At 39.5% G+C, this 24123-nt stretch overlaps 1 protein-coding gene across 9 annotated transcripts in view; it reads left to right on the top strand.

Moving 5' to 3' along the window:
- Positions 1–24123, top strand: part of ENOX1 (ecto-NOX disulfide-thiol exchanger 1) — a 289993-nt gene that overhangs the window by 71497 nt on the left and 194373 nt on the right. For 2 of the 9 annotated variants that reach the window (XM_017733586.1, XM_017733585.1), the window contains exon 1: positions 10344–10724. The exons of the other annotated variants lie outside the window; for them this stretch is intronic. The gene's annotated coding sequence lies outside the window, so the exon portion shown is untranslated. Of the gene's footprint in view, positions 1–10343; positions 10725–24123 lie in introns of those variants that run through there. 9 annotated transcript variants of the gene reach the window in all.

Raw genomic sequence — 24123 nt, 5'->3', positions numbered from 1 at the left:
TGGGTAAAGCTCTTAGTTCTGTTTGGGAACTGATGTGCTGTCTCAATTTTGAGCTGCTCTGGGGGAATTAATTGGTGTCTGCTGGAACTGAGCCCAAAAGTATCTTTGAAATTATACCAGTACATTACCTGTTCTTTGCTAGCTGGAGTCCCAGCAGGACTTGGCATGGTGTGTCCGTCTGGCTGTGCCTCAGACACCACTGCTGTGGGAATCTCCTCAGTGCCTCTCCTGAGAGTATCCCTGTAGCATTACCCTGTAGCCTCCAGTTAGTCTAAAGAAGACAGAAAGGGAGTAGGAATCTGATGTAGGTATCTTCTGAGAAGAAACAAACATTTTTTCACATCTCTTTCACTTCTGTCTACATCTCTTTTGGGGTCCACCATAAGGACAATAAAGGTGACTTTTCAGAGTCTTTTTTCAAGAAAGTGAACCCAGTGCAGGCACTCTATGGCAGTATGTCCTTAGTGGAGGGCCATTTTCCAAGCTAAAGGAAACAAGTATAAACATTAAAAGCCAAGCATGACTTAAACCAAACCAAAACAAAAAACACCTGCAAAACCCAGGAGACTGCCAGATTGCAAAAATTCCTTATCTTTTGAGTCCATGCTCATGAGCCAGCCAATTATGTTGAAGAGTATAGAGCCCAGAAACTTCTTAATAATAATAACCATGGTCTTTTGACTACTGGAATAGATAGCAGCATCACAGATTTACCAAATGGTCAAGTATCAAACTGGTTTAATGCCTTGATAAGGAAAGGCTGGAACCTCTATTCCATACTTCAAAAACAGAGTTGAAATTAATGTGTAAAACTGTAACTATGTTAACAAGGGCCCCAAACTGTGTTAACAAGTGCCATATGGTCCCAGGGAGGCACATTAAAACCCTGCGGTGCAAGGGCTGGCAGAGTAGGACCTTTCCTATGTATTTAGAAATCTGTTAAATTTTAATGCAATTTTTTTGAATTGATAAAAAGGAGATGGATAATTACTTCAGAAAAAGCCATTTATTGTCATGCCTGGGCAGCACAGGAGGTCCATGCTAAAGATTCAGGTTTGCAGGATTGCAGCTCCTGCAGGCCAGGCCCATCCAGGGTGGTCACTGCATGCTTGGAGCCAGGACCATGCCACTGTGCTACAGCTGTTGTAAGGGCTTTTAAAAATCACACTCAGCAAGCTCTGCTCCCCACTGCCATCTCCTCTCCCAGACAAAACCCTGTGAGCTTGGGCACAGATAATAAATACGTCATTCATTGAGACATTCAAAGCAGGACTTGGCCATTACGCAGCTGATTGCATCGAGACTGAATGGGAATGCAGACATGGATCCTGCTGACAGGCTTGAATTACACAAGGTAAGACTCAGCAAAGCCTGGATCCTTGTGGTTTTAGTCACTGGTTCTCCCCAAAATGCTGAGAGCAGGTGTGTAATTGAAGGCACATGATCTAGTATAGTGAGTACAGAGGTCCTGTTCTCCAGAAATTACTTGTGTCTGGGGAGGAAAAACAGCAAGGAGCTTCATTCCCCTCCTTACTGACACAGCAGAGTGTGGGCAGGACACAAAGTAAATGTGAGACAATTGGAAGGAGCAAACCACCACCCCTGCCCAAGACTGTTCCAGTCTGCATGAACAGTTGCACTTCCCTCTTCAGCACATTCCAGGGCAGAGGCTGGTGCAAGACACATGATGGCAGGGACTGAGCTAACCCAAACATCTCTCCTGTCTCTGCTGGTCGCTTTCAGTCAGGTTCCATCTGTGCTTCCCCACACACACCTCACCAGAGCTGAGGAGCTGCCCACAAATCCCCAGCTCTACCTGTGGTCTTGCATCCTCTAGGAATCCAGTCACAATTCCAAATGTCTCTGCAAGGTTGTTCTGGATGAAGAAGGTGATAAAGCTTTATCCCCTTTGCAGGAGCTTGTATTTTTGGTAAGAATCCTTTTCTTTTAGTATCCTTTTTTTTTTTTTTGTCCCTCTCTTCTCTATCCCTCATTCCTGCCTAAGCTGAAAGAAGCCACATTATATCTGAGTTCTACTCTGCAGAGCATGGATTTGAAATTAGCAGAATGAGTTAGTCCATTCCTAGTTTATTAAAAACTGTTTTTCGGGGACTGATAAGGAAACCAATTAAAAGCCATGAAGTCTATTTTCATAATAATGCTAAATGGGGCACTTCATAAATTGAAGATTCACCATGCAAAGAAAAAGTGATATATTGTAGTTTAATAAAATGAGTCCAGAATTCTTTAAAGAGTAGGGTAGTAACTTTTTTCCCACTTGTTTTGAAATCTGTCCTTAATTCTTGCTCCTTATTTAAACAAACTTCCTGCACACAGCCAGGAGCCAGTGCAACAGCTGTTCTGCGGACTGAAAGCGATGGGATATTTGCTTGAAGACATGGCAGAAGAGGGTCAATTGTATGCAGTGAACAAATAATTTATTAGGTTGACCTCATTCCTTCTTTGTCATTTATCTGTGAACAGATCATAATTTCAGCAGTGCTGTTTGTTTTTCAGAGTTTGACACATGGAAACATAAATAAACAAATGTGACTGCTGAATTTCTCATGAACTTTATTCCCTGATACAACTAGATATTCAAACATATTGGTTTTGCTCTTTTAGTTCGATATGTGGTACTGGTTTCAGTCTTCTAGCTGAATAGGAGTTACTGACCTCTGGGATAAATTAATGTGCAAAAATCAAAATGTATTTTCTATAAGACTTCTGCAGAATCATTTTAGAATTCCAGGCACAGAATTATTTTTTAAAGATCTGGGGAATCAGACTGGAAAGAAATTAGCAAAATAAAAAAAAGTCAAAACAAGTTTATTTCCCCACTTTAGACAAGTGTGTGAAGAAAGTTAGTTATTTTGGCAATTTTTGTTAGGGATTTAGCCATCTTAGTCAGCAGATATGATCACTGCTTTACAGCAGTTTTAAAGTTAAAAACAAGAGGGTTTTATTGATACTGTCGGTAAACAGTGTTATAATTTTCACTCATATCTAAATGCTGTGTGCATATTAAGTACCTCTTTTCGTAGCAATAAACATGGTTTAGTAAAATTTATATGTTGATGTACATGGAAGTAAATCAGCAGAAGATTAGGTGAACTGAAATGTGTGAACTTTTCTAGCTGAAGGAACTGAATTATTGAAATCCAAAACTAGTTACCTGCTTCATTAAGAGCTATGAGTACAGACGATTTCTATGAAAAAAAATGATGGGAAGCAATTGGCTAGAGAGTGATTGCAGGAGATAGTGTTGGTGCTAATTGGCTTGTTCAGGATGTACACAAAATCAGATTTGCCAATCGTATGTGCTTTTTGTAAATGATAATATTATGACAATTAAAGGATAAATCACTTTTCCATGATGTTGCTATATTAACTTAAAGTGATCATCTGGGTTTAATTCAGATCTGAGAAGAAACAATTTATTTTAAAATGTTACCTTTCAAGTCTTATTTCTTCGTGTGCGCTCTGAGTGATTTTGTCTGCTATGTATTGACGGTTCTCATGCTCAGACTGCTGATCCTAAGGGTGTTCATATAAACAGATGTTCCTCATATCCTGTCTGGGTTATTTTTTTCCCCTTCTTTATAGAAGTCATAATTCTACTGTATGTAGTGCTGTAGACATTTTCATGGTAGAAAGCCACAGTGTCTTTCATAAATGCCGTTTCCCATGAGAGACCAAAAAGCGTGCGGATCCCGTGGTGATGGATGTTCACTGGAGGCAGCCTGGGCTGCAATAGGAGGAAACAGATACATGAGACACCAAGGCAGTGTCTTACGTGGGAAGGACATAGTTAACCTTAGGGGGAAACAGCCTAAAATGTAAAAGCAAACTTACTAAGAGATATTTTACCCAGTAGGTTGGAGAGAAAACTGATATTCTCTTCTGTAAAGGTCTTTTTCTTTTTTCAAAACCTGCGCTTCAGCTATTTCACTTTCAATTTGCTGAATCTCCTCTGCACATAGAGCAATTATTTCTCTCATGTCTGCATGACAGACCAGGAGGGCTTAGCTAAAAGGGAGGTTTCTACTTAGCTTCAGGCCCTGAGGGTCTGCTGTGCAGGCTAGCACTGAGAAGCTCAGGCGGTTAGCTGGGGGAAAAAGGGGTCTGAAAACTCCAAATCAAGAGATCACTCATACTGAACAAGAATCACAGAACTTTCTCCTTGGAAGTGGGCTGAGAATTTGATGGATTTTTGGAGAACTTTTTTCTTTACTCTTGTAGCAGGTGGAGGAGTGATAGATTTTGTTTTAATCCAGCCCTCTAGGTTTAGAGAAAATGAATTATGTTGAACTGGCTACAGAAAAAAAAAGCCTGAGTTAGCTACAAATAGACAAAATGCTTCTCACAGTTTGTAAAAATTACAGTGAAAAATGAGCTGCAACATGGAGACAGCATGACTTCTGTTTATAAATATTTGTATTTCATGCTGAGAATTCCTTCAGCTGAGTAGATGCCTTTAAAAATATCTGAAGTAGAAAATCTGACTCCAAAAAAAGTTAATTTAATGGATTAAATGTACCATAATTAAATTCCTCTTGATACAGGACAGAGTGGAGTTGCCCATTGGCCAGCTGTTCAAGCAGTGTCGATGTCGTTCCGGAGCCTGGTGCCCTCTGAACCCGTGCTCACAAGTTGACAGTGTATTTTGCAAACTGCTCATTAACACTTGCCTTTGTCACCCCGGATCGGTGAGCCATACAGGGAACTAAACTGACTGCAAGATGAACAAGTGTTTTTACAAGCCTATTTATTTCAGTAATTCAGGTTCTCAAACATCAGGGGAAAAAAACAAAAAGTATTAAGATTGTATCATTTTTCTGAACTATTGACCAAACTGCATGTTCTGATGTTCAGTAGTATGTTTTCACCCACTTTCCATTCATTTCCTCTCTTTCCTTCATCCTTCTCCCCTTTGTATGCCAAGCCCCCTGCCAGGCTCCTTCCCCCTTCTCCTCCCAGCTTGTATCCATTTTGCACATTCTCCTTCCAATGTTCTTCACCTAAACATTAATTATTTTCTCAAGCTCTGTTAGTAGGATCTTACAGAAACTAAGCAGTATAGATTATAATATATCCAGTGCTTTACACTGTATGTCAAAAATGGTTGCAGATAGTGGTTAAAATCATTTGCCTTCCATATCTTACCTCCTCTGGAATAGATGGCAGTGGTTTAATTGGCTTTGATGAGGAGATGCCTCATTATTTCCTTGTTTTCAAATATGGCGAGGGGTCACAGCAGGAGGCATCTTCCAGAAAGGTTCGGATTCCAGCCCCAGCCCTGAGCGCACACCTGGGGGTTTCAATAGGACATGAAAGAGAAGGTTCAGCTACTCAGAAATCCTCTCTAGAAATAGTGATGAGGGAGCTGTGGGGTGCTCTGCTGTGTTAAAAGATGCTACTTTAATGTGGAAAATGCAATGAGAGAGGAACCGATCTTTCTGAAAAACTGTGCTTGCAGGTGCCGAGCACCTGAGAACATGATGCTGAGTAGTGAATTGTTTCATCAATATTTTGACAGAGATGAAGCCTCCATGGAAAGTATAGATTAGAGGTAGCTTTGTGCCTCTCTGGTTTATTTTGAAGGCTTTCCAGTCATTCTAACAATCTCACCATCTCCTGGAGTCTCTCAGTGTGCACTGTCAACCTTTGTGCTTTAGCAAGATCAAGCCATTGAGGCCATTGGTGATCAGTTGTGTTGGCAGCTCTCAGTGCAAGGGAAACCTGATGAGGATCCTTTGCAGCTGCCTCAAGGCAAAGTGAGTTCAGGACCCACAAGGAGCATTATCTACAGCTGAGCATTGAAGTATTTGTCTCTGTTCAGGAGTTTGTCTTAACACTCTTGAATTGTATCTTCAGCCTGAACTAGAAACATCTACCATGCTGAATAGAAGACCCTTGATTGTGCTGAGTATCTTATCTATGTTTGTTTTCTTCAAAAATGTTTTGTTAGCAGAGTCACTTTTCAGAGCTGAGCAACACCAGACAAGGAAGCCGGTGTGCACTTTGCTGAAGGAGTGGTGATCCTTGCTTATACTTCTTAGACCTAGAGGGTCCTGTGGTCACTGACAAATATGTGTAACCCCCTTCTGCAATGGGCAGGCATGGTTAATCCTGTTCTTGAGTGAAGAACCAAAAAAATTGCAAATTCCAAGAGGCCTTTCAAGCCATAGTCGTTCCACGACACTGTTTTGTGTGTACTGTAATCTGGCTCACCCTTTGAATTGATGTGTTTGGACTGGCATTCCAAAGCTGAAGGAACAACTGGGACCTTCCAGAGACAAGAAAATTATGTAGATTCATAAAATATTTAGTTTACAATTAACACATGAAAACACATTGTGTATTCCTATTACTTGAGACAAGCAAGATGTAATGTAGAAGAAACAAATCTCTGACCGGAGTACACCTTTTTTTAAATTTTGGATTTTCACTTCAGAAGACACTTTTCCTTTAAGGTTACAATACAAATTTTATTTTTTGGTATATCTTGGTGTTCAATCAGTGTTTTCCTTTTTGACATGCTTTGCCTGTTACACTCCCCCAGTAATGCCACAATATTTGTCTTCTGAAGCTTGTTCCCAACCTATGAAAAAAATGTATGTCTTTGTGTATGTAATGGATCTGAACTCTCTTTTAATCCGTGTTACTTCTTAAACATAGAGAAGACAACAGAGGAGATGGAGATGGAGATGGAAAACGTGGTGCCAATGAGATCCCTCCTCACTAGGCACTATGCCTGTAGGTGACCCTCTCCATCCTGATCCTGCCTCTGAGAAGATGGTGCCAGCATAGGGACTGGACCTGACCAGGAAAAGGACACAAGTTCACTCCAGCTCTGGTGAGGAAGAGAAGGTCAGGGACACATTCCCACAGCTTTCAGTGAGAAGAAAAATTATCATTGTGTGTCAGCTTCTCCACTTCTGGTTACTATGTAGTTGCAGCTGCCTCATCCCAAGTCTATTAGGTATTTTCACATTTTTTTGACACCTCTAAAGTGAAAAATTACTTTTCTCTTTTCTCCATTTTAGAGAAAAATTCAGAAAACACCCTGCACAAAAAAATGTACAAAATTACATTCGTCTGCATAATTTTCAGTGATCTGCAGATTTGTGTCCCACAGTGGCTGTTAAAGCCTGCATTCAAAACATTTCTCCAGAGAACACTCTCAGGTTGTGATATGGTTAAATGCTAACCAAAAATTAAGAACATTTTGAATATTTGCTTGAGAAATTTAATTATGTCATGATTTGAAATTTGTAGGCTTCAGTATCCGTAAGAATGCTACTTAATTTCCTGGAAATGCTATTAGACTTATGCTACAATCAGCTGGAATATTTTATTCATAATCATGTGGCACTCAGTGCCTATAATTAACAATTGTGTGTCAATTTGTCAAGCACCATAAAAGACAAATGGGAAGACGAACTGTACTCTCACTTTTGCTTTTTCAGCAAATATTTTTCATTATAAATCCCATTTTCCAGAGGACTTCTTGAGATTACTTTGGTATTTTAGTCATTTAAAAACAAACAGTAGCTGGTTTGCAATTACATGCATTCCTGACTGGAAACTCCAGTATTGCAGTTTATCTTATTGTTTGTCAATAACAGAGAGAAATGTTCCTTCTGTAGGCTGGAGGAAATATCTGGCAGGTAACTAAATTGTCCTTTTCTGTTTTGGGTAGATGCTGATCTGGTGTGCTGCTTCTGCTCCTGGTCGGTCACACATGGCATTACAAGGTGCTCAACTCCTCAGAAAATCAGGGCCTACTCCCTTTATCTTTCTTTTCCCCTTTTTTCTTTCATTTCTCAATTCATTCCCAGTGATGGTAACTATGTAAGTGAGGGTAGGACATGATCATCTTATTAATTTCTGAGCACCTTGACTGTAAATCACCATCAGGCATCTGAAGTGCGATAACTAAAATGAACAAACAAAATCTATCGAGAGTTCCAGCACCAGTTGCACACTCCCTGGTAGTGGCTGTCATCACACCACTTTTCTTCAGAAGGTAAAAAAAATTCCAGTTCTGTGCAGTCAGAAGTCAAACTTCAACAGAGGCAAGTATTGATAGGGGTAAGGCATTTATTCTAATACACTTCATTAGACAGTCTTATGTAAGTGTAATTCATAGAATGTATGGAGACTCTACAGACCTCTGGATTTCTATCCTGCCTGCTGAATCTGCCCATCACAATACATATCTGTGATTTCTGTGGGGAACAGGTTTGAAAGCAGAGTTTAGCAATTTTCTGTATTCATTTTGTATACACATCATTTTTTTTTTTTTCTCAGAAATCCCAGTACAGAAATGCTGGTTTAGAAACAGGGGTTAATTTTTCCATATTTATAGTAGATAATACTCCTATAGGACCTATGCACATAATAAATGTAAACAAACAAACAAACCCCCCTGAAAATGGTGAAAATTTAGCAGTTTGTGCATTTTCTAGCATTGTGAGGTTTTGGTTTTCTGGGGCATTTTTTTTCAATTTGTTTTTCTTACCTACTAGTGCTCATTGGTTATCCCATAAAACTTCCAGTCACAGCCGTTGCTGGTCACCAGGCACAGTGCCAGGAGATGGAGAGACTGACAGTTCTGCTTCCACAGACAAGACTAATATCATGCTAATGATATAATGCTGGTGACCCTCTGTGACTATTTTTTATGCCTATAGAACAAATAAAATATGGAAGAACCTATTTTAGCGGGGGGGGGAAAAGGTGGAAATTCTTTTGGCTACTCAAGTGCATTGAAAGTGCGGTTTAAGTCATACCAACTGAATTTAAATCTTAGCAATGGAAGACCAAGGGATTTATGTGGGTAACCTGGGATTTGTGTCTTTATTACATTTAAGTTTTATGTATGACCTGTAGTCACTTGCTGAACCAGAAAGCAAATGTAACAGACGGGGCAGGAGGATGTGAGCAAATTATTCTTGACTGTGAAATGGTGCACCTGAACCCTGCTTTGAAAGAACCACTTGCTGGGCACGGAGTAGCCATGATTGCAAGGCTCTCTCTGAACATGGGAGCCTTTTGAATATGCTGTTACATAAATGCCACATATTAGCTCATTCTGTGGTTTCTTTTCTCACTAGGAACTGTACTAAAACTTCTAAGAGATTTATGAAACGGGTATTAGAAATATTTTTTCTAAATGGGATTAAGTCCAAGATTCAGTCTTTAAAGTTCCCTTACATTCCTTAAACAACCACAGTCCATTTCCCATGTGTCTATACCCACATTTATTTTCTTAACACTCTTCTTTAAAATTATTGGTGAAAACTTGACTTTTTTAATTGATCTCTCTTTTTTTTTATCGTTCTGGTGTACTTCTCATTCTATTTCAAATGTCTTTGACTTATCTACTCTCTCTGTGCTTTTCACATAGAATTTAAATGCTCTGACAACAAAGCACTGAAGTAAGAGCATATATTTTGATGTGATGATATTCCCCAGTGCATTTGCCCCACCATTCACAATAAAGCCTTATTCCTTGCTGGATGACTCATATCAGGAAGCAACTTTTTGTAATGGATATGTTTTGTGTAAATATTCAATGCCACCTCTGTATTAAAGAGATCAGTTGATTATGACAGAGCACTGACCTATATCTTTCAATAGGCAACTGTAGTACTACAGTTGAGATTTAAACAATATTGTCTTGAAAACCTCATTTGGAGCATCCCCCACTCCCACTGTAATCACATGTCTCTTTTTATGCTTCTGGTGATGGATCCATGTACTTGAGGTGGTTCTTAGGAGAACTGTGCACTTATAGATCCTGAAGATGAACTTCAGAGTCTTCTAGTTTAAACACAGGCCAGGGTGGTAGCCGTGAAGTGCTATAAACATCTGGCAGCAGGGCAGGTGGCCGCATAGTGGTTTCATTCCACCTCAGTGTAAGTGGACTTCATAATGTAAACTACAAATAGCACTTTTCAAAACTGTCTGAGACGATGAGGTTTTTCCCCTGTATTTAGAAAACACTGGCTTTCTCTTTGCCCAAGATTTAGGAAAGGACTTTGAAAACTAGGTCTTAGCATCTTCTTTCAGAAGCGAGATGAAAGAATGGATTTGGGCTACAGGGCTTGAACCCTCTCTTGGCACATGGAATTCAGGAACATACAGTCTCTTGACAGAGGCATTCCATTCCTAGCCTAAATATATTCACGAACAACCTTTATCCATTTGTTTTGTGACACCATTACCTTTTATCTTGAATAGCTCTTTATTAATAATTAATAGAGTATTAATTAATATTTAATAGAGAGCAAACACATCCTCCCTTACCTTTCCCCTTAGCTGTTTCACTTCATTTTGCTAGACTAAACAATCTAAGCTCCTCGAATCTCCCTTGAAGAAAGAAAAAGCTCTCTCCAAACTGATTTTTGCAGACTTTTCTACACCTGGTGTATTTTCATTTTATGATGATGATGGCCAAACTCCAGCTTTCAAAATGCATGTGGCTCATAAGATCTTACAATGTGTCTCTTTTGCTGGTTATTCAGTGTTAGTGCTGCTGCTCAAAAGGCAAGAGAGGTGTATTGCCAGCACTACAAGGTAAAAAAATGGAATAAATAGGTACAGGATCAATGTACAATGCTCTGGTACACGTGATGCTTCTAGTATGGAGAGGCTTTCGGCTCTTCTTCATATTCCACTGTGCAAGAACTCTGGACCAAGGATTCAGGAGCAAGGTAGGACATGGTATTTCACTGGGGAGATGTGCACACGTGGGGAGGCTGATAAGGTGGAAGCAACATTTTTAGAGAGGTGCAGGGCACAAAAAGTGAAGTGAGGAGGATGCATCCTTTGGGCTCCAACCATTTTGCAATGGGTTTAGGGACCATTGCTCAGATGAATTGTTAATGTAGGTGGTCTGAGGCTCAGCTGTCATGTTAGCTTTATCACCCTAGGATGTGTCTCTGTGGCAGGCTTCAGTAACACCTGAGCTGTGTGAACACACCAGCCATGGCGCTGGGGGGCTGCTTTAGCGTGATATTCCACCTGGGCTGATTAGCCCTTCTCACATAGCCAGGCTGCTCCCAGTGTCAAGGCTGGTTGCTGTGGTCAGCCTGACTTTGGATATCACAGCCAGGCATTGTAGGCTTAGACGATTGGCATATAAACAGCAGAAAAATCTCCCAGAGTCTGGAGTGTTTGTCAGGTACGTAAATATTTCAGATTATTTTTCCCTAAATTATCCCTATGGGGATCGTTTATGCAGCAGTTTTATAACTAGTTTTTGCATAAAATATAGACCTGGTACTCAGGTTATCTTTTATGTAGTCAAACATTTTATTGTTTGCATGCTAATCTAAACTCTTCATCACTGAATGCCTTCAGCAGCCGTAGTCTGGTTTTCCTATGGTGCTTTGCTTTGGAAAAGAAAATGAATGTGTCTGCTTTTCTTAATCATCAATTCAGTCTCCTGTTTCTTTGTTATAATTCTTTTGATATGAACAAAACTCCAAATCCATTTTTTGTGAAATTTAAAAAGCTAGTATATTTAAGAATGCCTATGTGCTAACAATGAACCCTCTGCAGCTGGATGCTTTGTAAAAGCTGGGGCAATGTCTGTGTTGAAAGGGTTCTTTCAGTTTTCATGCTTTACTCTTGATTGTGCCTGAGATATCATTTCCAGCTGTGAAATAAGTACAGGATTTGTTTTTCCAAAGTGACACAGTGAACAGTTCAGACCTTTAGTTTACTTTCTTCAGGAGCCTCTTTTTAATGTCTCATAGAAAAGTATAACCCTGGTGGAGGAGCCTGGATGACAAAGGGAGCCTGAGTAACAGGATTTCCAGTTCGCCAGAGTATGTTGGGGTGTACCAAAGTTTAGGATGTAAGTCTGTCTCACTGCAAAGTTCATGAAGTCATGGCAATGAAGAATATCACTCCTGTATAAGGCACACCCATTCCATAATATGAGGGCTGAAACAAACCTCTAAGTGCTTAACACAGAGCTCTCATTTTATCTGCATCTATATATGTGCTGTATGTATAGCGCAGCACATTCCTGGGACTTTGTCAGCCCAGATTTCCAAACTCTCAATTGCAACCTGCTTGCATTTGATTACAGCTCCCAAACTAACCTGTGCTTAATTTACCACCATTTGAAGCTTTCATGCCATCCAGATTAGGAATGGCCAGCTGCTTCTTGACCAGTGAGCAGTGAGATCCTTGCACCCACAGACCTCAGCTCTTGCCTTGAGGTGAAAAGCAGTTAGGTCACTGATACAGGGTCACTGCAAGCATTGTTTGGACCCAAACCATTTCTTTTCACTGAGTCAGTTGTAGGAGGGTTGCTGAAGATAAAATAATGGTAATTTCCATATGCAGGCTACAATGAGCAGGGCAAGTGCCCTCCCATGCAGAGGCTCTGCCCAAGGAATACTTCAGGGAGTAAGGAATGGACTTCACTGTGGCAAAAGATACCTTTGGGGTCAGAAACCTCTGCCACAGCCGCATTCATAGTCCAGTAGTAATCCAAATCTCCACTTCTGATTTGGTTTTTTTCCATCTTTTCCTTTTTTTTTCTTCCTGCAAAGATTAAGTTCAAGATAAAAAAAAAATAAAATTGAAGTCTCTGCTGTAGAATGATACCTGGAACAATAATTGGATCAATGAATAATGTGCATTTTTACTCATAGTCTGAAGTGTCCTAGTTTGTGTGATGGATTAATCACCATTTCCTTGTGAATTATGTCATCACCTTCAAAATGATATCTTAGTTTCCACAGAGTGGCTGAAGCCATAGACAGCTGCCTTATTAACTGCTTGTTCGTAACGGCTCTATTAAGCTGGAGTTTTAGTTAGTGGTAATGGTTAAAGAAGGTGGGGAAAAAATTCCCAGAAGGTCCCAGTTTACATGAAATAACCACTTTCATCAAGATGCAGTCGTCAATTTTTAATTGTGTATTGCTGGTTCGTGTATGCGGCTTGTTGAATAAAGTAATCATGGTCACAGTTAATCAGGACATGCCTGATTCCCCCTCAAAACCAGGGAAGCTCAGTGCTGGCAGACACAGATCTTATTTCAACTGTATCCTGTATTTAAAGAAAAAACAGCTGTGAGCAATAGTTACTAGCATTAGTGACCCTCAGCCAACATATGCAGCATTTTGGGCTCCATTATAAATAGGAAAAAATCACAGTTCACAAAATGTAGGGGATCTAATTTTTTTTTATAATAACTCATCCATTTGTCATATTTTTTTTAAGATGTAAATTAGCACATTGCAAAACTGGATAATTTTAGATTAGGATAATTATCATGTGGATTTCAAGAAGCGGGGGAAAAACAGGACTTTTGCAAACTGTTTCCAAATGCGCCTTTGACAGGAGACAGGAATAGGGAAATACCCAAACACTCAAATGAGAGAGGAAGGAAGGAAGTAAGGAAGGAAGGAAGGAAGGAAATGGTGTAAATACTATTAAATGTTTGCTTTTGTAAAAGTATTTGGTTGTGCTCTCTGAGGTACAATTAACATCGTCCAAACCGCAAAAAGTGCAATTCTGTAAGACAGACTCAAAGATCACTACAATCAAATCCCCCAGCCTGCTGAGAGTGTTCAGCCTACCATAATTTAGAGTTTGTCATTAATAACTGACGTGCTTTGCTGACATATTTCTTTTTCCATCATGTATTTGAAATTTTAATCAAATTGGTCTTAGCATGCTAAAGCCACGATCATTTGCTAGGAAATTTCATTGTGCAGGAATAAATACATTGAGAAATAATAATTCTGAATGCTGAGAGTCAACTTTAGACTTTCTGTTACATTCACAGTTTTTCATCATCTTTGTGTAGGACTGTGACATGTAAACTCTTTTCCCAGCACAAATTTGGGTTATAAATCTAAGTCTCCAATATCATGTTCCAGAGTAAATAAAAATAAATCAAATTTGTTGAGTCAGCTTTTCTTTTTTTTTTTTTCAGTTCAGAATCAACTTCTGATTTTTGATTTATTAGATTATTCCCATTGACTAGTGACTGAAAGGCTAATGCAGGAACAGTCAAACTGGGTCAGGTCAAAAGTTGGCCTAACACAATACTCGGTCTTCAGCTCTGAAATTAAAACCTAAGAAAGAGTACAGGAGGACAGGAAGGTATAGGTATTTCCAAAAAATACTTTGTGTTGCTGCACTTCATTGCTCAAAGACTAGCTGAGCCAGAGGTGATAGCCCTTGACAGGTCATCATTCCTATGAATTGGTCCAGTCAGCTTTTCAGAGCATGTAAACTTCTAGCATTTAGAGCTTCCCATGGCAAGGACTTGCACACAATTTAATGATGTGCTATATGAACGACCACATCTTTTTGCTGGTTCTGTAGCATTCTAGTTTCATATGATATGCCCCTGTTCTCCTCCGTATCTTCAGACAGGATGAACAGATTCCTTTCCACCTTCTCCATTCCTCTGATGATTCTGTGAATGTCTGCCACATCCTATCCTTAGTCACTGCTTTCCCAGGCTGAAAATAACTCTGTGTAGTTATTTTCACCTGGAAGCTGCTCTATGCCATTGAGTGTACTTGCCATCCTCCTATTGGTCTATGAAATTTTTCCACATCTTTTTTGGGTAAAGAAACCAGGAGATAAGGCTGAAACTTTTGCAGTAAGACAAAGATATTTCTGTTTGTTTTCCTTTCCTTTCCTACTAATTTGATTTATTGTTCAGTTTAACCCCAGACAGCAGCTAGGCACTACGCAGCTGCTCACTCACTTTCCCCTGGTGGGATTGGAAAGAGAATTGTAAGAGTAAAGTAGGAAACCTCACAGGTTGACTGTAACAGGTAAAGTCAAAGCCACACACAAAAGCAAAGCAGAAAAAGGATTTCATTCACCACTTCCCATGGGCAGACAGGTGTTCAATCATCTCCAGGAAAGCAGGGCTCTGTCATGCCTAATGGTGAATTGGGAAAACAAACTCCATGACTCAGAACGTCCTCCTACTTACTCCTTCTTCCCCCAGATTTATATACTGAGCATGATGCCATTTGATCTGGAATATCCCTTTGGCCAATTCTGGTCAACTGTCCGAGCTGTGTCCCCTCCCAGCTCCTTGTGCACCCCCAGCCCTCTCTCTGCTAGGGTGGGGTGAGAGGCAGAAAGGGCCCTGACTTGGTGTCAGCACTGCCCAGCTATAACAAACACATCCCTGTGTTACCAACACTGTTTTGGTCACAAATCCAAAACACAACCCCATACCAGCTACTGTGAAGAAAATTAACTCTATCCCAGTGAAACTCAGCACGTTTACTTTCATGAGCACTGAGCTGAGCTGTTTGAAGGGCTGACTGTTGTGACTGAAACCTCATTTGTGCCTGATAATAGCCTACCACAGACTTCATCGCCCTGTGTACAAAGTCATGATTGTTGGCTTTTTCCACATGTCCAGCACTCTCAAATTATGTGTTTTCTATTTTACCTGCTATTTAATTGCTTAGGTTCTGAGCTACAAAGAGTGCACCTGTATTGGTGGTGTAGGAACAGGAGGGTGTTTTTGGAGCAAATCTCCTGATTGTCTCTATTTGCCATGCATTTGTACACACAGGAAGAGGACTTTGATTTCCTTCAGATGTAATGAAACCAAAAGATAAGCTCCTGAAGTTCAGCTTGGGTGTCCTATCCTTGAACACTGAACCCATGGGAGTAGATTGGAATAAGCCCTAATTAAGTTAAAAAAAAAATAGCGAAAAAATTTATGAAATGTGGATCATGTGTGGTCTTCAGCAGCAACTATTTCACTGTACACATCTGCTCCTGTTGATCCTTGGTTCTTCCTAGTTTTAACATGGCTTCAAGTCTTACTGCAGTACTTCACCACTTGCCCTTATCTTTACCTTCCAGAGTAAATTAGTGTCATCTATGGGTTGTTAAAAAATGGCAAATATTATGCAGGTTGGGTTCAAGATATTAGACCAATATCATTGAGTGGGGATATGTTTTTCCTCTAGATCTTCTTATATGGACCATTTTTTGCCAGCTCTTTTCTACTGCTATGCCTGATCCTTTAAGATTTTCATAGGAACTAATTAAGAAATAATTAAAAAAAAACTTGGCTGTTTCCTGTAGTTGTTCTCTGAACTTTAATACTCAGAATGAAGATTCCACTGTCTGCTTTATACTATTATTTTTCAATGAAAGAGAAGTTGCCAAAAGTAAGGGAGGGAAATACATGAGTTTGAGGGAATGGTAAATTCTTTAAAATTGACATAATTGATAACTGATCTTCAGCATTTGATTTCATGGGAAACGAAAACAGGGATTGGTCTTGAATGAATATGTTGTTGAAAGATGATGAACAAACTGGTGTGGTTTATATAAATTGTGCCACTAACCTTGTTACTAACAGCAGTGGCTATGATATAAAACCTTTTTAACTTGCAGGGTTATCACATTTTGCAGTGCTCTGTCTTTCTGTTTCAATGCGCAAAATTTCACTTATTGGCACATTTGATTGTGGGTCTGAAGGAACCAATTTTCTGCTCCTTTTGAGATGGAAACTCATCTTGCTGGACTTCTATTTATGACCTCTTGACAATGCTTATATTTTATTTAGGAAATTGTTTTCATTACTTCAGTTTGCTCAACCAAAAATCTCCAGGCACTTCATCCAACTTAGATACGCGAAGCAGGATAAATGCATAAATTGACAGAGTGCAGTGGTTTATGATTAATTTAACCTTCTGCTGTTTTGATGTCTAGTTTTTCCCATCTATCACATTTGGTATTGAAGTAGCCATGGTGGAGGAGTCAAAAAAGGCATATGAAGTATCCTAGTCATCCATCTATGAAACAGGGGTCTGAGAACTCCTTCCATGAAACTTCTGATTACTGTGAAGCCATAACTGGCCTCATAAATATAACAGGATCTGTGATGCAGTGCTCCTTGGTGTCTGCTCTCTTAAGTATGGTATGAAATCCACCTTGAGATTATAAGCAAACAGTCTCATCTGGAGAATTTTTCAGGCAGATATTTTTGAATACTTAAAAGAAAATAAACCTAGTATTGTTATTATACTGAGTAACAGCCTCCCCTTTGTCAAATGACAAACGTGCTTCACAACTGCAATCTTCTTTGCAGTTGTTCTGCTAAAACTGTTAATCAATTAAATCCTTATTGTTAGGCATATTTATGAAATATTTGTTTCATTCCTGAGCTACATGCCTTTTTTTTTAGTACAGTTACAGAATTAACATGCTTCTGTTGCATATTTATAAATCTTAAATATCGTTAACTTTGAATCACAGAATTAAGTGGTAACTCTGATTATTCTTTTATTGTGAGAATGGAATAGGCATCTGTTCATTGAGTTTACAAGATAACATCTGGTGCAGAGGGTGCCAAACAGCCAGCTATTCTGCAAACTGAGTGCCAGAAGATGACTTTTAAAGCAAAGTCTGTGCTGCAAAGACAATGCTGCAATGCTTGGACAGAATTCAGAGGATGTGTGCTGCACGGAGATCTCAGCCATGCTGTCAGCAGGCAGGAGAAATGCTCCCCTCACATCTCTTGCTGTACAAACAGGATTAGGTACCTGCTATTCTCTGTGCTGTTCTTGTAGGTATTAATAGAGTGGTTGAGACAGGACTACGCTGAGTCTCTGACTCCTTCAAGTGACTATCATTTCTACCCCACTACTAGGGTTATCAGTGAGAGAGACTTTGTCTGCTTACACCCTGCTTGCATGAGGGGTGGCCTTAGCTCAGTGTGCCTGGGGAAACTGAGTCTTTGTGTCTGCTGTGCTCCCCTCTCAGTTCACCACAGGGTGTGCTCTTTCTAGCAACTTGAAAGGATCTAAGTGTGTCCTGTCTGAACAGTTTTACAGCAACAAAGCAGCATCCATAATTTACACATATTTCTTTTATTAAAAAAGAACTTATGTAGCCAACTAACAAATCCATGTGATCTGCTGATGAACAGTTTTCTTATAGCTATGAGTATATCATGTAATGGAAACCATGCAAGAATTGAAGCAACAGTAAATCAAAAAGCAATTACATGCAATCAAACAACGAGCCAGTTAAAAGCCTACAGAAGTAGAAACAGTGTAAACACAGTCCATCCAGATGGTACAGTGCAGACCTGCTTTTAGCCATATCATGGCCCCATTAATATTAGTATGAACTTTAGTTTACTCTACCTTGTTTGTCTTCAGATTATTTGAAATAATCTCTTTTACTTAAAAATTTTTCTCTTTTTCCTGCTGTGTAATTTCTCTTTCTTTACCTAGTTCAGCTATTCAGAAAAAAAAAATATATTTTTGTTTCTTTTAATGATGTGAAGCAGAGTTCTTGAGTTTGTACTGCTTATTCTTCAAGCGCTCTTTTCTGGCCCAGAGAGGCTTTATGTAATTCATGTTGCCACAGTGTTGGAAAATATTATTGGGAAGGGAAAGGGAAGTTTCAGTTGTATCAGAGCATTAAAACATTGCTTTCATACTGCATCTTTGAAAAAATAATGCATTTCTAACAACGCTGCATGGAGTCTCAGCTGGAGGTGACTGTATAGCAGTATGTACCTCATGTTAGCTCTAAATTTAATCCGACTGTAGTCAACCAAAAGCAGATGCAGCATTAGTTGTATAAGCTGAATATAAAGGCAGTCACTTTGCCAAGACAATCTTTAACAAAACACTTCTTTCCGATTCAATTTTCAGATTGTTACGTTGTTCTAAGGGACTGATGGCAAGTGATCATGCTGTTTTGATGAGGTTTCTGATTGACATCAGATTTCATTAGTGGCATTAGTATTGAAGGGAAGGGTCACAGGTTGGTTATGGTTCGTGCTACCTGCCTGTCTCACTCGGCAACAACCAGGAAATGTCCAGTAATTTTCTGGTTTTATGCTTCTTTGAACATTTTAACATTTCAGATGAGTAAAGTGCAAGTCAATCATGTTTATGCATTAATAAAAGGCACATAAAGTGTTTCAGCTAGTCAGTTGAATGAAATTATTTCAGAAATGTGGTAATAACCTTAAGTGATGTTTTGAATACACTTCATATAAATTAGATCCATTAGATGGGAAAAAAGTTATGTTTTCTAGGAATCCGCTAATTGTCATGTTCACTAATTCCTGCAGCCACTCTGAGCAGATGCTGGTAGCTTTCATTCATTGTCCAAAGTTTTTCCCTGTTGTATATATGTATTGTATCCTTTTGTTGCAACTAGCCCACCTACTCCAATTTTCCCTTCCCAGGCAAGATCTCCATAGATTGAAAAAATATAATTTCAAAACCTCAAGGATTGTTCAGCTCCTTTCAGAGGATGATGGTTTAATTGCCTGCATGGATTTCTGACCGGAGCTCATCAGGTGCCCAGAGATGAGAGGCATCTTCTCCCACTGCTGTTCCTACTTGCTCCGTCTCCGTGTAGAGCAGTTTTCAGGCTTATAGGTGGTTGCAGGGATAAAACTGAACAAAGTAATTCTTTCTGCCCTTTTGGCATGCCTCTAATGGTAGAGAAGAGGAAAGAATGTATTACCCTGTCTTTTGTCATTTGCATCAAAATGACACGCTTGAATGGTGGACCACGCACTCAGACATTGCATCCTGTCTTTTGTCATTTGCATCAAAATGACACGCTTTGAATGGTGGACCACGCACTCAGGCATTGCATCAATGGATGAAACAGGCAGAAGAAGGACTAAAGGGAAGGCGCTAGCTCAGAGGAAGAGCTGTTTAATTCTGCAGTGGATTTAGAGCTGCGTTTTTGTGGAAAATTAAGGGCATAATCAGTTCGAATAATGTAAACTAATCTTTATCTGTCATAGCAGTCTTCTTCCCCCAAATTAGGGTTAAAGCTCATCTAAGTAACTAATGCTATCATCTGTCATAAATATTTGGACTCTTGTTCTTCCTCAATAAATGATGATTGCATTAAGTAAATATTTAGCAATTAGATAGCATATCTATTTTGGCTTTCTTCTCCACTTGTGTCTTTGAGCACACCACAAAAAGATTCAAAACACTTTCTGGCTCTCCCATGCTTTCCACTTTTTTCTGTGTAAATATGCAGTTGAAATTTCCTGTTGTATATTTCTGAACTCAGCAGTGAAAAGGCAGTTTAAAATCCAGGCTATGCAGCTTAGGAAGGATAAAGGAAATGAGGAACAAAACCAGTCTGTAGTTCTAGTATAAATGTGGTTACACAGCAGAACAGGATAGTTGCACTTTGCAAGTCAGATGCGCTTCTCCTATCAGCAGACCTATGGGAAAAGAAAAATAAAAATCTAATATGATCCTAATATGCTGGAATTTTAGATGGTCATTAAAGACTGCGGGGTCTGTTTTGAGAGGTGAGAAATGCTTTGGCTTTCATTGTTTATGTTCTTTGGTGCAGAACTCCTTGCAGAACTGAAGACACAAATAAAAACATTCTGTTTGTCATGTACATCTTTAGTGTGTCCATTATTGCAGGCAGAAAAACTTCCACATTCCTGCATTTTATAAGCTTCAGGCATATGTTGAATAAATATGTGCTTGAAAGCATAATACAGACGATCACAAATTTTTGTTTAAATGTAAAAAAATTATATTCCCTTTTTTCATCTCAAGGCAACAAAGCTTACATAAATAGTCATTGTTTTATTTAAATCTAGACTAGCAGCAGCTCCGACCTATTTTAGCCTCTATCCTTAGCAATATATCTTGTTCTCCAAAAGGTATTTTCTCTCTCCAGTGAGAACTCTTTTTGTTCCTAAACAAAGCCCTGAAAAGGTCACATTGGAAATTTGAGTTCCAGGTGATTCAAATGTAAGCCTAAGTTAAAAATGATGTGTCTGCAGCTTGCCAAGTGCTATTAGAATCTACAGTGTTAGTTTAGATTCAAGTCGAATACAGCAGTATCCATTGGGAAATTTATGCTTTCCTGAGAAGCATGTATGGATTTTTTATTTCTGTATACCTTTCCAATAAATATTATGATAGCAAGATTCTGTTTCCCATGAATTCTTTATTTAGGTTAAGTATTATGTGTGAACTCTGATTTCATGGTTTAGTCCTGATCAAAGTAGCTATTTTTTTTTCTTTTTTTAATCTGGTAGAGAATTATATTAAAACACTCAGCAAACTCACATGACAGTCCAAGTAAATCTGATTTGTAAAAACATGAGTCCAGTTATATAGTATGGAATAGAAAAGGAAATACTTGAAAATTTAAGGGAGGAAGAATTTTGGTTTTACTGTTTAGATCCACAGTTGAGAACTGGAGGCACAATAGTGAAGTTCATGGGTTGAGATAAGAAAAATTTACTGGAAACAGCAGTGAGATAAGAAAATGAACAGTAATAGCAACTATATTAATAACAAACGTGCACAAAAGAGAGAGTGATTTACATGCAAAATGCTCCTGCAGGCCCCAGCTGACAATGAAGAAAGGTGAATGGCTTCCCCCTCCTGCCACATTTCCTCCACTGAAACCCCTGCTCCTCTTCTGGGAAGCCAGAGAATCCCTTACTCCCACCCTGGCAATGATGTGAAATGGTACAGAACAACCTCCTGGCAATGGCCCCTCAGCCACACCCCTCTCTCTTTTTTGCAAGATTAAACTTAATGTTCCTTGTTGTGTTTCTGAAGTCTGGTGTGCACCTATTCATTCCTAAGAAAATTTGATCAGCATAGCTCTGTCTGCTCCTGTGGGATATATGGATGCCTAACTTCTCATAGGCTGTGGTTCATCCTGGTCTTTGCAACCTGATTGCCCATCCCTCAGTCTGACAGCCATCTGTTTCTGGATAGAGCGTAAGCTAACAGAGGACTGAAAAGCACATCCATACAAAAGTGTCTGACATCAATTGTGGGTTTGGGAGGCTTGGAGTTTTGGTCCAGACAGGCTTTGAGTGCAATGTCAGAGTTGCAGAAGGGATTCCTATGCCTGGTGCCGTCCATCTGAAAGTGCTGGCATTCAGAGCACGAATGAAATTCTTCTTGAGCATTTTTCACTCAAAACGAAAAACAAACATGTAAGTGTTAAAACTAATAGACAGAATAGAATGGAGAATGCTGTTGCCAAGCATCACTTAAAAGGCCATTCTTCTCCGAATAGTGTTGGTAAATACAGTGCTATTTGACTCAGGAGATCTAATCCCAGAGTGTATTCAGAATGCTATCTTCAAATGCTAACAATAAAAATAAAGGGTTTTTTTCCCATAATATTTTACTTGTGTTACCACTGCAGAGTCAACACTGCTAAACATGAGCTCTCTATTCCTTTTCACCTGTGAATAGAGTGGTTCTGAATGTTCTGTTTACAAACCCCAGATCATCCCCTGTGTTGTGTGCCAATGCATTGGCCATTGCACAACCAAGGCAGGGTGAAGGATGAGGCTGGAATGGACACCAGTGGGCAAATTTGGCTCACACAGAGTCTGTTTACTATTAGAACCTCCAAAAGTTTTTCAACCAATCTACAAAATGCCAATTCGATGAACTGGAAATATTTCACCTAAAAGACATGGAGTTTGATCATCATTAGGAGTAGTGCTCCTCAGTCCAACTGAGAACACAATTCTGTCAGGAGCTGGGGCTATAGTGTCATAGTCTGCAGCAGGATTTCCACATTTCCTGGACAAGAAGTGAAGAATCAAGGGACTCAGACATGTGTCATGCTTTTTGACTCCATTACAGAGATGTGGAGGCCAAGCAGAACCCACCTTGTTCCAAAGCTCTCCTGATAAGGTTAGTCTGAATCACATACATCCCAGGCAACTGAAGATTTCTAGGGGCAGGCAAGGATAGAGGATTCCATTTTCAAGATGCAGCTGCACAAATTCCTGAATTGCCCAGGGTTGTTGTTTTAATCAAAACATGGTACATGCTACCACTAATACCAGAAGCATAAAAAGTTTTTAACCCAGCTTGCATTAACGGGGATGAGTAAAGGCTTCGTCAACAGGAAGAAATATAAATAGAAAAAGTAAAGAGACTTCTGAACTGAAGTCAGGTGGCAGGTAAAAACCAATTGCACTGGAATCTTCAAATAAAGACATTGAGCTATGCTTAATGGTGAAATATGATTTTGTTAATTGGGACTCCCTGTCAAAAGCCGTTGAAAAACTGCCTGACTGCTGAGAGAAAAGTTCATGTCCCTTGCCGCTAAGGTCACTTTGTAGCTGGAACATCCCTGTGGGCATCCTGAAACACAGCAGCACAGCCCCAGGCTTGAGCAACATCCATTGCAATGCACAGATCCACTCAGCTTTACTCCTCTGAAACCCCTGAAGAACTGCACAACTGTCAAGTTTTGGCCTTCCAGATTGTTCAGTAATATACAAGTGAGTGACTGAAACACATCTCACTCATCTCAGGGCAGCCTTCAGGTTTTTGGGGATGTATATATACTAGCTCTCTTGCTCTCTTGCGGAAACATTATACACCAGAACTAAAAAAAAATCTCGTTTTTGGGGATGTATATATACTAGCTCTCTTGCAGAAACATTATACACCAGAACTAAAAAAAAATCTTACTATCATTTTTATAGGGCAGCAGACCTAATGTCATCTATCCCCTATGGCTTCCGAGCATCAGATTTGACTGCTCATCTAAATACAAAGACGAGCTCTGCCATCTTATATTTATCTCTTCCCCAACCTGTGTTGCCCTTTTACTCTAAATGTCAAATCTTTCTTGAAAATACCTCTGTCATTATGTGGTGCTTCTTTTTCATAAGCTTTCCTGGCACCTTGAATTTTTGCAACATCTCAAACCTCTCTTAACAAATGGGTAAAAATGGCAACTGAAGAACATAATACAAAGTGGCTTTTCTCATGATTCAAAATATGCTGTAAGCTGGCTGGTATGACCTCAGAATCAAGGAGGAAGTTTGATAAGGTTTAAGACTGCTTGAGTAGTTTCTCTCAGAAATATGCCTGTCAGTCACAAATATATTGAAGTAGTGGAGCTGTTCCATTTACCTGTTACTATGTTACTGTATCAAAGAGAGACGTGAAGCGGTGCCCAGCTGCAGTGCTGACACAATTTAAGTAGCATTTCTAGCAGGGATTTACTGCTGGGAATCTACAAGCTCTAGTGTGTGTATGTGTATGTACATGCACAGACATGCAGAAGGCTGTCCTGTTTGCAGAG

The sequence above is a fragment of the Corvus brachyrhynchos genome, unplaced genomic scaffold, assembly GCF_000691975.1.
Source record: "Corvus brachyrhynchos isolate BGI_N302 unplaced genomic scaffold, ASM69197v1 scaffold202, whole genome shotgun sequence".
Classification (NCBI taxonomy): Eukaryota; Metazoa; Chordata; class Aves; order Passeriformes; family Corvidae; genus Corvus; species Corvus brachyrhynchos.
Note: the sequence above shows the minus strand (reverse complement) of the source record. Positions and strands in the feature narration are given on the sequence as shown.